The sequence below is a fragment of the Odontesthes bonariensis genome, chromosome 12 (assembly GCF_027942865.1).
Source record: "Odontesthes bonariensis isolate fOdoBon6 chromosome 12, fOdoBon6.hap1, whole genome shotgun sequence".
NCBI lineage: Eukaryota > Metazoa > Chordata > Actinopteri > Atheriniformes > Atherinopsidae > Odontesthes > Odontesthes bonariensis.
The window spans coordinates 7985199-7998531 of record NC_134517.1 but is presented as its reverse complement, the minus strand read 5'-3'; the positions used below and the strand labels follow the sequence as shown (position 1 = coordinate 7998531).

Here is a 13333-nt window from a genome sequence, read left to right as displayed (position 1 = left end):
CTTAGCTAGTTCGGCTTCAAGCTGTCACAAGCTAGCACTTTAAGACGGACAACACACTGGTCTCTCCTCCTTACCCACCGTTGTACAGGTGAAGCCAAAGGCAAGATACGTGTCATCATATCTTCTTTTCTTTGCCATGGAAGGAAATTGCTTTGGAAGCACATTTGGCAATGCTTCATCCTCTGCTTTGCGTTTACGTTGGAGCCCCATCCAAAACTTGTCCATGTTATGCTAGCAGTGTCATTTATTGATTCATTCATTCCACCTGCGCGCCCCTCCCTGCAACTGCTCTGCCCCCCCACTTTGGGAACCACTGGTCTAAAGAAATAGTTCCACAGGTTTTTTGAAGGATGTTCCAAAGCTCTTCTTTGGATGTTGGCTGACTTTTGTTCGATATCTCTGTCAAAATGATCCCACACTGCTTCAATAATGTTGACCTCCCATCTCAGGGGACGGTTCATCCCTCCATCAGACCTGTTGCCGCAGATTTTCAGTCCACTTCTTGTGTCATTTGGCACAGCTCAGCCTTTTCTCCCTGTTTCCCTTCCTTAAGAACGGCTTTTTGACAGCCACCCGTCCATGGAGACCATTTCTGAGGCTTGGGCCAACAGTAGATGGATCTAATGAAGGTCCAGATGCATCTTTTTGGTGCTGTGTCAGGTTTTTTGTTGTTTTGTTTTTTCTTCTTGTTCAATTACCTCAGATTTTTAAAGATATACTGCACACTATGCAAAGAAATGCCAAAGTTTTTAGCTAATAGCTCTTTAGGAATCACCTTGTTGGTGCAAAAATATGATCTGTCTGTCAAACTGTAAGTTTGGTATTTCTCATAGATGCAATCTAAGAAGCACGAACAAATGATATGTTTTTGTGACGGGCTGCTAGTAACAAAGTAGCTAAAGATGAAAATTAAATTGGGCCCTTTGCTAAATTGTCTGATATGTGTGTACACACCACTGGTGCATCCCTTGAGTTTGGGCCCTTTTAATGCTTAAGCAATTCATCGGTCAGTTTTAAGTGCCTTAACAAACAAGAAAGCACAGTCCTCTGTACAAGGCTTGCGCTCAACATGAGTAAATAAACCACCAATGTCTAAAGAAAAACTTTTAGAACTATTGCGAAGGACCACTTTAAAAGATTACATGCAAGTCTGACTCCTCGGAAGCTGAATATACAGTAATGAGGGGTGGCGTGAAACTTGCACTGTACTGTATACAGTTTGATAAATTGTATCTGTCATTTATTTCTAAGGGTGTAGCCACTGTTCCGTTGTCTGGTGTCATTCTGTACTCTCCGAGTGTGTTGGCAGAATCGGCTGAGGCTGCGTACTGCCTTGTAAGTTTAGCCTTAACCTTCCTCCACCTGACAGTGACTATAATTAAGTGTGAGAAGTATTGGATGGTGTAAACAGTAAAATCCATCCGCGTCTATAATTGCAACTGAAAGTCATGCTTGTTTCTTTAGGAGTACAAGGTAATATTTTCCTAAAGTTCAGATGGTTATTAACTATATTGATTTTTTTTTTTGGTTGTTATAATTAATACAGCGAGTGGACTTGGGGCAGAGCCGGAGCATCTCTAAAGGTTTCAGTCTGATGCGATCTTTTCTTCTGTCTTTCTGCTCACAGAGGATGCAGCGCTAATGAGCACCCGTCAGCGATTAGATGAGTGAAGCACAACCACAAAACCTGATCATCAGCAGTCCACAATAACAGTAAGGCTCCTAATCAACTGTCTTCAGAGCTGTCTGAGGAGATATGATTATGTGTCGTTGTCATTAGATCATTGTGCAACCTGCTTCGAATCCTTGGCTGGCAGCATCCTGCCAGTACCCACGGTTACTGTTCAGTGCAGTTCAGAGGATGTCACTGGGAGGGTGGGATTAAAAGACAGCAGAGGGCACATGTTAGCAGTCATACACCCCATTCTGACACATTATGCAGCTGTTTATTCTCACCAGATGTTGGGGTTTGTGGATTCTTTGGACTTTGCTTTTGTTTTGCATGTCTTAGTTTGGCTGTGTGTTCTTGAGTTATCTGAGTTTTTTTTTCAGTCTGTATTCGCTCGGTCTTTAGTTGTTTATAGTTACGCTCGTGTTTTGTCTTTGTTGGTCTTGTCTCGTCGCAGTTCAGTTTTGCTTTTGTTCCAATCTTGCTCCAGTAGTTTTCCTCAGTTTCCCCGTTCTGGTCATTAGCTCCACTTCCACACATGTTCCCAGCTGCACTCATTCACCAACCACTGTCCCCACGGTGTTTGGTCTCCCAGGATTTTCTTTTCACAGTCTTTGTCAGATCCTCACTGTTACAACCTTTTGTTTCATTCTAGTCCTGGTCAGTTTTTGAGTTCTGTCAGCATTTTCGTATCTGACAGCCCGACGGAGAACTTCGAAAGGACGGAGAGCCTCTCCGTGACTACGGAGACGGATTGACGGATAGCGACGGAGAAGCATACTGAAGCCTTAAGGACAATTTTAGAGACACCAATTAACCTAACATGCATGTTTTTGGACCGTGGGAGGAAGCCGGAGTACCCGGAGAGAACCCACGCATACACGGGGAGAACATGCAAACTCCATACAGAAAGGCCCCAGCCGGGAGTTGAACCTGGAACCCTCTCCCTGTTAATATCACTGTATAAAATCCATTCACTATGCTGTTATACACCAGGGATCAGTGGTTCCCTTTGTTCCTTTTGCATTTTCTTCTCTGAAAAGTGACAAGCAACTGGACACATGGTCTCTGCTCTGTTCACTGAGTGACAGAAGAGAAGCAGCACCTTCAGCGTCGACATGGCTGAGGTGCGCGTGTGCAAACATCTTGATGTTTGTTGCCTCGTCTCACCTCATTTTCTCTCTGAGACGTCATATTTGCATATGAATACAGCTAAAAACGCACCAGATAGATGAGGTCACAGTTATAAAGTCTACAAGCTGCACAAAATAGCTTTAAGTCCATGAAACAGAGAGGAAAACGCTGTTTAACTCTGGGTATTTACAGATTTCTAATTAAGGCATAGGAGAAGGAAAGCCATGTCACTCTCCAAAAATCCCAGTCTGCTGTGATTGGTCAGCTTCAGTGGCCTAATCACACATACACTGCCCACTCATGGGGGGGTTGGATGAGTTTCAGTCGGATTAATGGAAAATATTGTGGATATGGGGCATGTAAGGTGACAAAGTGTCAAAGCATGGTTACTAAAAGGCAAATGTACGCAGTTTTCATACCAAAAGCAGCATGTTTCAACTTTTTTTTTCAAACGTTTCGAATTATTTTCCATTGTCTTTAGAAGGGTGTTTAGTTTCAGCGTTCTGGGGGCTATAACAAACCCAGAACCAGTCCCATAACTATAACTGCCTGCCAGGAGACAGAGCTGTCCGACACCATGAAGAAAAGGCATTACAGTGTATCCGACAGGCAGTTCTGCTAATCATTTCTGTGACAATCACACTGGTCTGTTATTTTTTTATTCGACCGCAGACGTCAGCCCCACACAGCAGGACTGAGAGTGAGCTGCCAGCTGTCTTGCAGATAGCTTAAATTGGATCAATCTCGTGTTTTTTGTTCTTGTGTTTGTACTGTTTGTTTCAGAGCCTTTGTGTGTTTTTGTACAGAAAAAAATCAGCCGCTCCCACTCTTGCTGCCCTAAGCGCAATACCCTCTGTGTTGTCCTTAGCAGATGCACCCAGGCGTTGCGCTCCCATTTATGCCAGTTGGAGCTCAAGCCAATAAATACTCGTCGTGACTTCTGCAGAGTCATTTGACACTGGACTGAATGTCGATGAAAGCACAAACCTTCTGTAACCCACTCAGGTATTAGCGTTTTTTTTAATGAGTTAAGAAAGACTTTATAGCAGTGATACTCACTATTTTTTTCACAAGAGCCACATTGGCAGTGCAAAATCAAGGGAAGAGCCACTTTTACGACAACATACTAAGTCCCCTTATGTAAATATGCATTTCTACATATAAAACATCCCACAAAAAAAGAAACAACACAGCCAATACATTTTCAATTAAGACCACATTTACCTTAATACGGGATGAGCGGAAGCTGGCATGCATGTGCTTGACTTTCTTCATGTTGTATTTGTAGTTTGTTGTTGTAATCATAGTGAGACATTCAAGATGAGCATGGTTTCTGTGCTGGTTTTTGCCCTTTTTTAATTAAGAACCGATCCGTTGTGCCTGCATCTTGCGCTGGCTAAAGGAGCTAGCGTGCACTGTGGTCGAGTGTGACGGTGGTTTAATCGGGCTGCGTTGCCAGGTTTAACAGAGCCCCCTTTAGGAAACACCATTAAGCCTTAATTAATACTTAGTAAAAATACTTAATACTACAAAAATGCAAACTTAATAAAAATACTTAACACTGTACAGTATTCGCTGTATGTTCTTTGAAAAAATGTATTGTTATTGTCACCATATTGTTATAAGCTACTATGCGAGTGCGAGCCGCCAATTAAAGCTTTAGGAGCCGCGCAGTGAGTATCTCTGCTTTGTAGTAACATTTAAGGCCACTACGCACATTCTAACTTCTATTTCCCCTCTCGGTCTCACATGCTCTCTATTTTTAAACGAAACAGTGCTCATGCAAAACAAAAAGCTTGGTTCTTATTGAAATACTAAAGTGATATTACCTGAGCACAGGATAAGTCATGTCAAGATCAGTTAAATGTTTTCCAGGAGATTGAAAACTCTCGATACACTATTAAGTTTTATCTTTAACTGTGAGTCGTAAGGCTTCATTTCTCCTTTGCTGATGGACTCCAGTAAATGTGTTGCATAAATCCCCTTTATTTTTAGTTAAGGAACATCATTAAAGAATTCACTGCATTGTATAATATTTCACGGCAGTAATGATGAACAGTTTGCATGGAGACTGCTGTCTTACACTCAGATAAGACGTGACTGTCCTTATCATCTCAGAAAAGTAGCACACAGATGATTTGAAAACATGATAAAATAAGGGAAAACTAACAAAAAAAACAGATATTTGATTGTCATGATAATAAACTGAATACATAATGATTGAATGTTGATTGATATTTATGTTGTATGGGGGCTTGAATCCTGAAGTGATGAGTTCAGCAGATAGGTGTGAGTGACTTTGTGACTGATGCGGTACGCTGTTCACCTGTTGACATGAAATACTTCACCGTTAAGTGTTTGGAAAGATGCTGCAGCCTAAACATGCAGAATGATCATTAACATCTCATACATTTTGGTCAAATCAATCACTCGCAAATCAGCCTCGCTCCACTGTCTGTTTCCTTGAATGACTTGCTGGTATCAGTTGTGTGTTTTGCCTTTAAGTGATATTTTAGACTGGAACTACTACGCTGAGAAGACAATTCAACTTGGCAGTGTTTACAGATGACTTTGGTTCTGTCGACTCCGCCGTCTGGAAGAACTTTAAAATGAAAATGGCCGAGTAAAAGTTCCGTACCCTTCTCCATGTTTGGTGGATCCGCCGATTACTTTCTTTTCCGGTTCCGCAGCAGACAGCAACAGACTTTTACAAAATAAAAGCCTGTGAGCAACAGGCTTTTACAATAATAAAATAAATGATAAAACAGGGGTGGTTTGTGGCGTAGTGGGTTGAGCAGGCGCCCCATGTACAAGAGGCTATAGTCTTCACTGCAGCTGGCTCTGGTTCGAGTCCCGCATTGGACGGCCCTGTGCTGCGTGTTATTCCCCCTTTCTCTGCCCCTTGCTTCCTGTCTCTCTGAACTTTCCTATCCATTAAAAGCACAAAAACCCTCAAAAATGTACATTTACATTTACATTAAAAAAAAAAAAATGTAATAAATAAAACATGCGTTAAAAGATTTATCGGCGTTAAATAATGAATGCGTTAACGTGATAATCATGAGTTAACTCGCCCAGCTCTATTCATAACTGATGGATTGTTCAGATACACTCTTCTCTGGATGCATCGTTTTTTTGGTATTTTATTCACCATGAACAGAAGCCATGTTGCAGTTAAGATACACTTGGATGAACCATGTGTTTTTCTCCCATTATGTTGTTCTTTTTGAGCTACAGAATCACATTTTAAGGAATTGTTGGATAATTGGAAATCTAAAATACATAAATGTAAGACTGGGTTGTTTTAGTCATTGCTTTGTACTTAAAGTAGCCGTGACTTGACATGCAGTATGTAAGCTTATTATTATGCAGAATAAAAAAAACCAGCCCATTTCCAGTCAGACACGAGTTAGCGGTTTCATTTTGCAGATAAACAGCTTAGTCAAATTAAGCGCACTGATCTGACTAGAAATAACAAGGTTACATTTCTAACTCGTAAGGGAAAAAGGGCCGGGCAGCTTTGATGCCACTTCAGGTTTGATGAGCTCAGACTGTGCTGGGATGTGTTGACATTTCTTTGAGTTCTGTTTATTTTGACAGATCTTTTCTATGTCTTTCTCTGACAGTCAATCTTTCTGACTGCTGTGTGCTACAAAATATGGTGTGTTGCTGTGACAAGCAGCCACTGAGAGCTGAATTTAACTTGTGGATTTTTTGGATGCTGTCTGAAAGCACACGTATCATAGTTTAACAACCTGACATTTGATATTTTTTTAATGCCTTGGATATAGTGCATTTCACAGCCTGCCTGTGTACTGTATGTGTGTTTTTGACGGACCCCTCCTGCTTATGGTCCTCTTCACAGTGGCTCACTCTTGTCCACACTGGTCCTGTGAGAGCTCTGCAGTCTGAGGTTATTTCAGTCAGGAAAGAAGAAATGAGAGCCTGGTATCAAGTCAAAGCTTTGATGTTTCCTCTCATTAAGAATATGTGATCAAAAAGGTTTTTATCTGGCTCGACTTTGCATGAGTCGTGTGCCCATGTCGCAGCACCTTGTTTACCATTTGAAAGAGGGCAGATCGTCTGCGACTCAAAATATCTTTTATCATCCAAGTCCCATTTAAGGCTCTTCAGCCCTTTTGGCTTGTATTGACACCCTTGCCCTTCCTCTCATGGACTTGTTGTACATTTCGAGTGTCCGTGAGAATAAACATGACTTGGAAAAATCCTTTGATGATGAAATAGAGCGTGCCAGGCTTTCCACTGTAGTCGGTCTGTATAAAACAGTTCCTGACAGTTAAATATGTCCTTGTATAAACGACTTTGGCCAGATTTTATGTTGGCGGTGGGGATTTTGTTATCTTTCAGAAACAGGGGTATAGATTAGAAGTAGTTTATTGTGGTGGATTTGCTCATTAACTGCTCTGTTCAGATTCTTCTATAAGATTTACAATTGTGTCAGAATAGTTGAAGAGGCTGAATATCAAACATTTTTACATTTTTTTATTCTTTACCTCACTTACATTTTGGAATTTGAGTCCATTGAAAGGTTCTTAGTGGCAGGCATGCAAACTTGCCACCTTTCGGCGAAATTCGCCGTTTTGAAATCAAAATGGGTCATTCTTCTGAATTGCGTAGATCCGAGGAGAAAAAAAAATGGGGGGGGGGGGGGGGGTGAGCATGTCAACTAGCGAGTGGAACTGTGAACCTCAAAACTACACTAGACCTATCACCGCCGCTCTCTTCTCGTGACAACAAATGACTGACAAGAGTGGCGTGTGAGAGAAGCACTATCACCAATCAGAAGTGAGGAGGGCGAACCCCTATCTCCCCCCCCCCCCCCCCCCCCCCCGGACCCCACACGGTGGAAATTGCGACAAGGACAGGTAGGGATTAATGTTTACAGTTGTTAACTTCTGAAGCTAAAATGCTACAATTTGACTGATGTCCTGAAATAGTCTTCATAACGAATTGTGTCGTTAGATCAATTAATGTGCTTTTAATAGTGTCTTTAATACAAGTGTCAGCTAAATGTCTTGATAACAGACTTGAAATAGTCTACAATTCCTCGATATTTCACCGCCTCACAGAACGCTGTTTGTGTTAAGGCGGTAGCATGGTTGACGCGTCTGTCACGGCGGTGGTGGACCGTGACGTCAAAATGACGTTTCAGGCATGGCGCTTCCCTTGAAAAGACGGCGCAGCGCGTTGTCGCGCACCAGTCGATTTTTGTAACTTGGCGGCGCCGAGCACAACGAACCGGATGGACCGATGTGAGACCAGGCTCAGTGAGGAGGTGCGTTTGTACAGGCAGCTGTACGAAACTGCAGTGAAACAGCACAGGGAGCACGTAAATTCCCCAAACTGGTGCACAGAGATTGGCAGAACTTTGGGGAAAGAGGGAGAGTTCTGTAAGAATGTGTGGAAGAAGCTACGGGACAGATACGTGAAGGCAAAGAAGAGGGCAGAGACTCTGTTGATGCCGGGGGCTTCAAACCTTCACCTCTTTTAACTGAATTAAAAAATTAAAATGATCCGAAAACTGCAGCAGTATCATTAATTACAGTATTCTTGCTCTTGACAGCGGCATTGTTTTCTTCTTGACTTTTGTGGTTGTAGAGTAGCGGTAACCTTCACGTAGCAGCGCCACCTCTGTGACGGAGAAAATTGCAACTACTGGCGCGCAACGACTTGCGCCACTATATAGGGTCCTATGGCGGGCACGAACTCGTGACGTCATCAACACCGCTCGCGCGAGCAGACGCGGCAACCATGCTAGAGCCTTTAGTGCTACTCGAGGTAACTGTAGAGTGGCTAACTAGCGCCTCCAACACAAGTTCAGGGCTTTGCTAATACTTTTAGCCAACGTCAATGGAGACCTTAATTGTCGCCGGACTTGGCTTTTTAACGAGGTATGCCCCTTCATAATACCCTCCGATAATCACGGAAAGGGAACATTTTGCCCATTTGAGGAGGTCGTTTCATTCGTCGTGAGTTTATCAATGCAGAGTCCGGAGAGCTCTGCCACAGGTCGTATTTGAGAGTGCGACCCCCATCCCCTCGCTGTTCGCCCACACCCCCGTTGATGATGACAGCCTACAGGTGCACTCGTGTTCATCCAGTATGATGCACCATCAATCGAAGTTAAAAGGGGCACAATGTAGGATTACGTAGTGCTCGTGGCATGCATGTCTCAAAACTTACACTGTCATGAAAAAATGCCGTTTAACTAAGCTTGCCGCGAGAATGTTTTTCATGTTAGAGTGCCAGCTGTCGATACAAATTTGTCTCTGGCGGTACGTCAAGTGAATTGCTGATATAAGTTTCCCGTGGAGCTCGTTTGGCTCAGCATGCCAAACGTTCACTTTCATGGTTTAATGACAGCGGACCGCGAAAGTGGTCGGGAGAGTTATCGTTCAGGCTATTACTAAGCATAGGCTGTCTTGGGGCAGTAATTAATTAAACTTTTAATCCTACATACTTGTAGTATCCCTTTAAGGACCATGGGACTATCTTTTTCGTTAAATTTAATGTAATTAAATGTATGATACTACAGTTAAATGCTTTTGAAGACCTGTGATGTTATATATCAAACACATAATAGTACAGTAAATGCAATTGATAGGCCTACTGTACCTATAAATTCATCTTTTATGCTGCACAGCTGTTCTCTACTTAATGCAAATGGGACATATTGTATATTTTATAATATATATTTTGTATAATTTACAACTTAATGCGTCTCATGTTTCCGCTTTTCTGCGCGTGCCGTGTGTCCGTGTACCCTTGTCACCTTTTTCACCCCTGACCAGTTTGCATGCCTGTAGTGGGTCTGAAATAGTGGAATGATGGAAAGATTAAAGAGAAGAAGTTTTTGCCAGCAGTGGATGTGAGAAGGCAGTGGGCATCCTTACGCTTGATTCATTCATCATCTCTCTGGATGACAGCCTTTGACAGATCTGCACATTCTTTATCCAAACTCTTTGGAGAGGCTGCCATGCTCCTCCACATCTGCTCTGCTTGGTCAGCTGTTTCCTTTCCCCAGGAATTCGCATTCAGGCTCCAGTTGAGAAGCTGGCCGGCTGCTCCATCAAAGTTTCGACTGGAAAATCAACCCCTGATTAAAGCCAAATCATGAATGCTGAATATCATAAAAGGAAACCCTCCTATAGTGGAAAATGATATTGTTGCTGATGTTGGAAGAAATACAGAAGTGTCCCCACAAGAAGGCTGCAAATAATGGCTCTAAAGCTGACTAATTTATGCAGCGTCTGCACGAAAAGACATGCAAAAATACACTTGGTTTGTTTGTTTTTTTGTCTGTGATGTTCGGGGCAGTCATGTGTAGCGGTTAATTTTGTGCTCCAAAGATAGTGAGGCATCTCGCTATGACATTCTAGCTACAGTTGTAATCTGTTGGTGGATACATTATTGAAAATGTTCGGAAATTCTTGCGGCTTACTGTAATTGCCAAGTTAGATTAAGGTTTGGCATTACAGTTCGGATTTTGCTTAGTAGATGTGGAATTCTTTGGAAGTGGGAACTACAGCACTGAGAGAAGCTTTATTACAGTGTTGCAGTAATGTATGGGATTTTTTTTATATTTATTTATTTGTAGCTTTTGCAGTGGACTAGTTGCGCAGTGAGGACAGAAATGTTCGGACGGTGATTGAATGTTTTGTTATGTTAGCTACATACAAAAAACATGTTCAAGTTACAGTCATACAATGAGTTTTGAGCTTAAAGAGTATTTTCAATACTTTGCCCAGAATCCTTTGCAGCTGACTGCTTGAAGTCTGAAACTTCTGGACAAAGCAGCTGCCCTCACTGCCAGCAGTTCTTCAGGCGGTCATTTGTGGGTCTTTAGTTGTGCAGCTTAATCGAGCTGAACCCGGGGGATGGACTCGGGTCATTGCGCTACAAAATATTCCACTTCTTTACCTTCAGAAACTGCTGGGTTGCTGTCGCAGTATGTTTCAGGTCACTGGTCATCTGTGTCGTCTCCATTTGGCTGAATCCGAGCAGAGAGTTTATTCCTATACATGAGAATTCATCCTGCTGTCTATATTTTTGTCACATCATCAATAAACTCTTGTGACCCAGCGATGACATCACACCATGTTTTAGAAGTTGTCGCTTTTATCCATCCAAACGATGCTTTTTGCGCTCTTTTTTTTAAGAGGTTCCTCTCTGTTGTTGGTGCACACGAATGGTTTGCAGCTCGTGGTAAAACCTTCTGTGTTTGCTCTCTTCAGCGTAGACTTGAATGATAGTGTCTTCCTCCTTGGGAGTGTTCTTCCCTTTCTGAAAGTGGTTTCTTCAGCACAGAAAGGATCTTTCCATCATCCAACTCGACTGACTTATGGATATCCAAATCTTTTTATATGCAGTTAAATGAGCCGAGTGTCAACCGAGTTTCATTAAAGTTCATTTTCCAGCCCGTGTATTTGTTCAAGCTTTTTTTTAGAGCCAAAAAGTAATTAGCAGTTCTCTAAATATCAGGCACACTGGGTTCCAGATGCATCAACAAAAAAAACAAAGGTCCAAAAGTAGCTCTATTTTACTTCTAACAGAGTCGGATAGATCAGGTCCCACAAAGCTGCTGCAGGTTTTCAGTAATTTATCAAAGTCAAAGTCAAATTTATTTGTATAGCACATTTCATGTACAAAACAATTCAAAGTGCTTCACATAAAATAAAAGCATTGCAGCGGGGAATGGAAGAAGCATTAAAAATACATAAAAGTATATAAAGAGAAATAAATAAAATAATTTAAATTAATTTAAAAACAAGCAACAGTCCAGATAAATTCAAAGATATTGTGCAGATTTCATGCATAGACACATGAGAACAGAAATGTTTTTAACCTGGATTTAAAAATGTCTCCATTTGGTGAAAGTTTAATCTCCACTGGCAGTTTGTTCCACTTGTTGGCAGCATAACAGCTAAATGCTGCTTCTCCATGTTTAGTCTGCACTCTGGACTGGACCAGCTGATCTGAGTCCTTGGATCTAAGAGCTCTGCTGGCTTTATATTCTCTGAACATATCACAGATGTATTTTGGGCCTAAACCGTTCTGGGATTTGTAAACCATCAGCAGGCTTTTAAAATCTATTCTGTGACTGACTGGAAGCCAGTGTAAAGATTTTAAAACTGCTGTGATGTGTTCAGATCTCTTAGTCCTGGGCCCTCATTTATCAAGCGTTCTTAGGAACAGATCTGTGCGTAAAGCGTGCGTGCGATCATTCCTGAGCAAAGTGTGGGATTTATGAACATGTACTTGAACTTAGAAATGTGCCTAAATCTACGCACAGCTTTGACCATGCTTACGCACATTGCCTAGTGGTAGAATTACGAAACTGCAAATGGTGTTGATCGCTGCACAGGGGAATATTACAATGTTCATTCAATTGTTGCATTACAGTATGTCTGACGGCATTTGGGTCCGTGTAGCCTATGCAATTCCAAAGCACGGTGCATTAGACCTACCTGGCGTTCATTGCATTTCATTCAGAGTGTAACAATAATTGTTTCACCAGAAGACCTGACAATAATCAGCCTAGTTTAATTATATGGGTATAAAAGGCACACGCAACATGGCCCATCTTGCATTGCTTGAGGATCTGGAAAACCGTACGCTACGGGGGGAACGCGTGTTTAGGGAGCATGCAGATTTATTGGCAGAAAGTAGTGAGTGGCTTCTAAGCAGGTTCAGATTTCCAAAACATATATTGCTCGACCTCTGCCGTGAATTGGGGCCATTTCTCGAGCAAGAAACTAAGCGCACGCAAGCCATACCTGTGCATTTTCAGGTGCTGTCCACTCTGGGCTTTTTGGCTACAGGTACGTTTCAGCGCGAGGTAGGAGATCGATGCGGCATTTCTCAGCCGTCCATGAGCCGAATTCTGCCCACAGTGTTGGATGCGATTATTTCTTTGGCACCGACTTACATTCGATTCCCTTATGGGGGTCCACGCCAGGCAGACATTAAGCGAGGGTTTTATGGTATCGCGCAGTTCCCCAACGTCATAGGAGCAATAGACTGCACTCACGTCGCACTAAAAGCACCATCACAGCACGAATACAACTTCGTGAATAGGAAGGGGAAGCACTCCATTAATGTACAGCTTATATGCGACAGTGATATGCTTCTCAATGTCGTTGTCCGATGGCCAGGGGGGACGCACGATTCCTTTATTTTGCAGAACAGCTCCGTGGGCCTTCGTTTACAAGAAGGAGCTGTTGAACATGGATGGCTTATTGGTGAGTGTTGCGCAGCATGTTTGCAACATTGGTTATATGTATGGTCAGTGTTCTACGGGGGGACTCGGGGGATCCGAGACCCCCTAAAACTGACACGAGACCCCCCGAAAACATGATTTGGGAAATGTTGGGGGGTCTCTAAAATATTGGCAAAATGTGATATCCCCTAATGAGTTATGATTGCAGACGTGATGCGTGTGTGGAGGTGTGGAGCCTGTGTGCGTAATTGGCATAAAGCTGTGCTGGCCGCCGCGTATGATTCTGTATT

General features: G+C 42.5%; 1 protein-coding gene across 8 annotated transcripts in view; it reads left to right on the top strand.

Annotated features, from left to right (window-relative positions):
* The window catches only part of LOC142396377 (PTB domain-containing engulfment adapter protein 1), a 109799-nt gene that overhangs the window by 44031 nt on the left and 52435 nt on the right, over nt 1-13333 (top strand). For 6 of the 8 annotated variants that reach the window (XM_075479029.1, XM_075479026.1, XM_075479021.1 and 3 more), the window contains exon 2: nt 1628-1713. The exons of the other annotated variants lie outside the window; for them this stretch is intronic. The gene's annotated coding sequence lies outside the window, so the exon portion shown is untranslated. The remainder of the gene's footprint in view (nt 1-1627; nt 1714-13333) is intronic. 8 annotated transcript variants of the gene reach the window in all.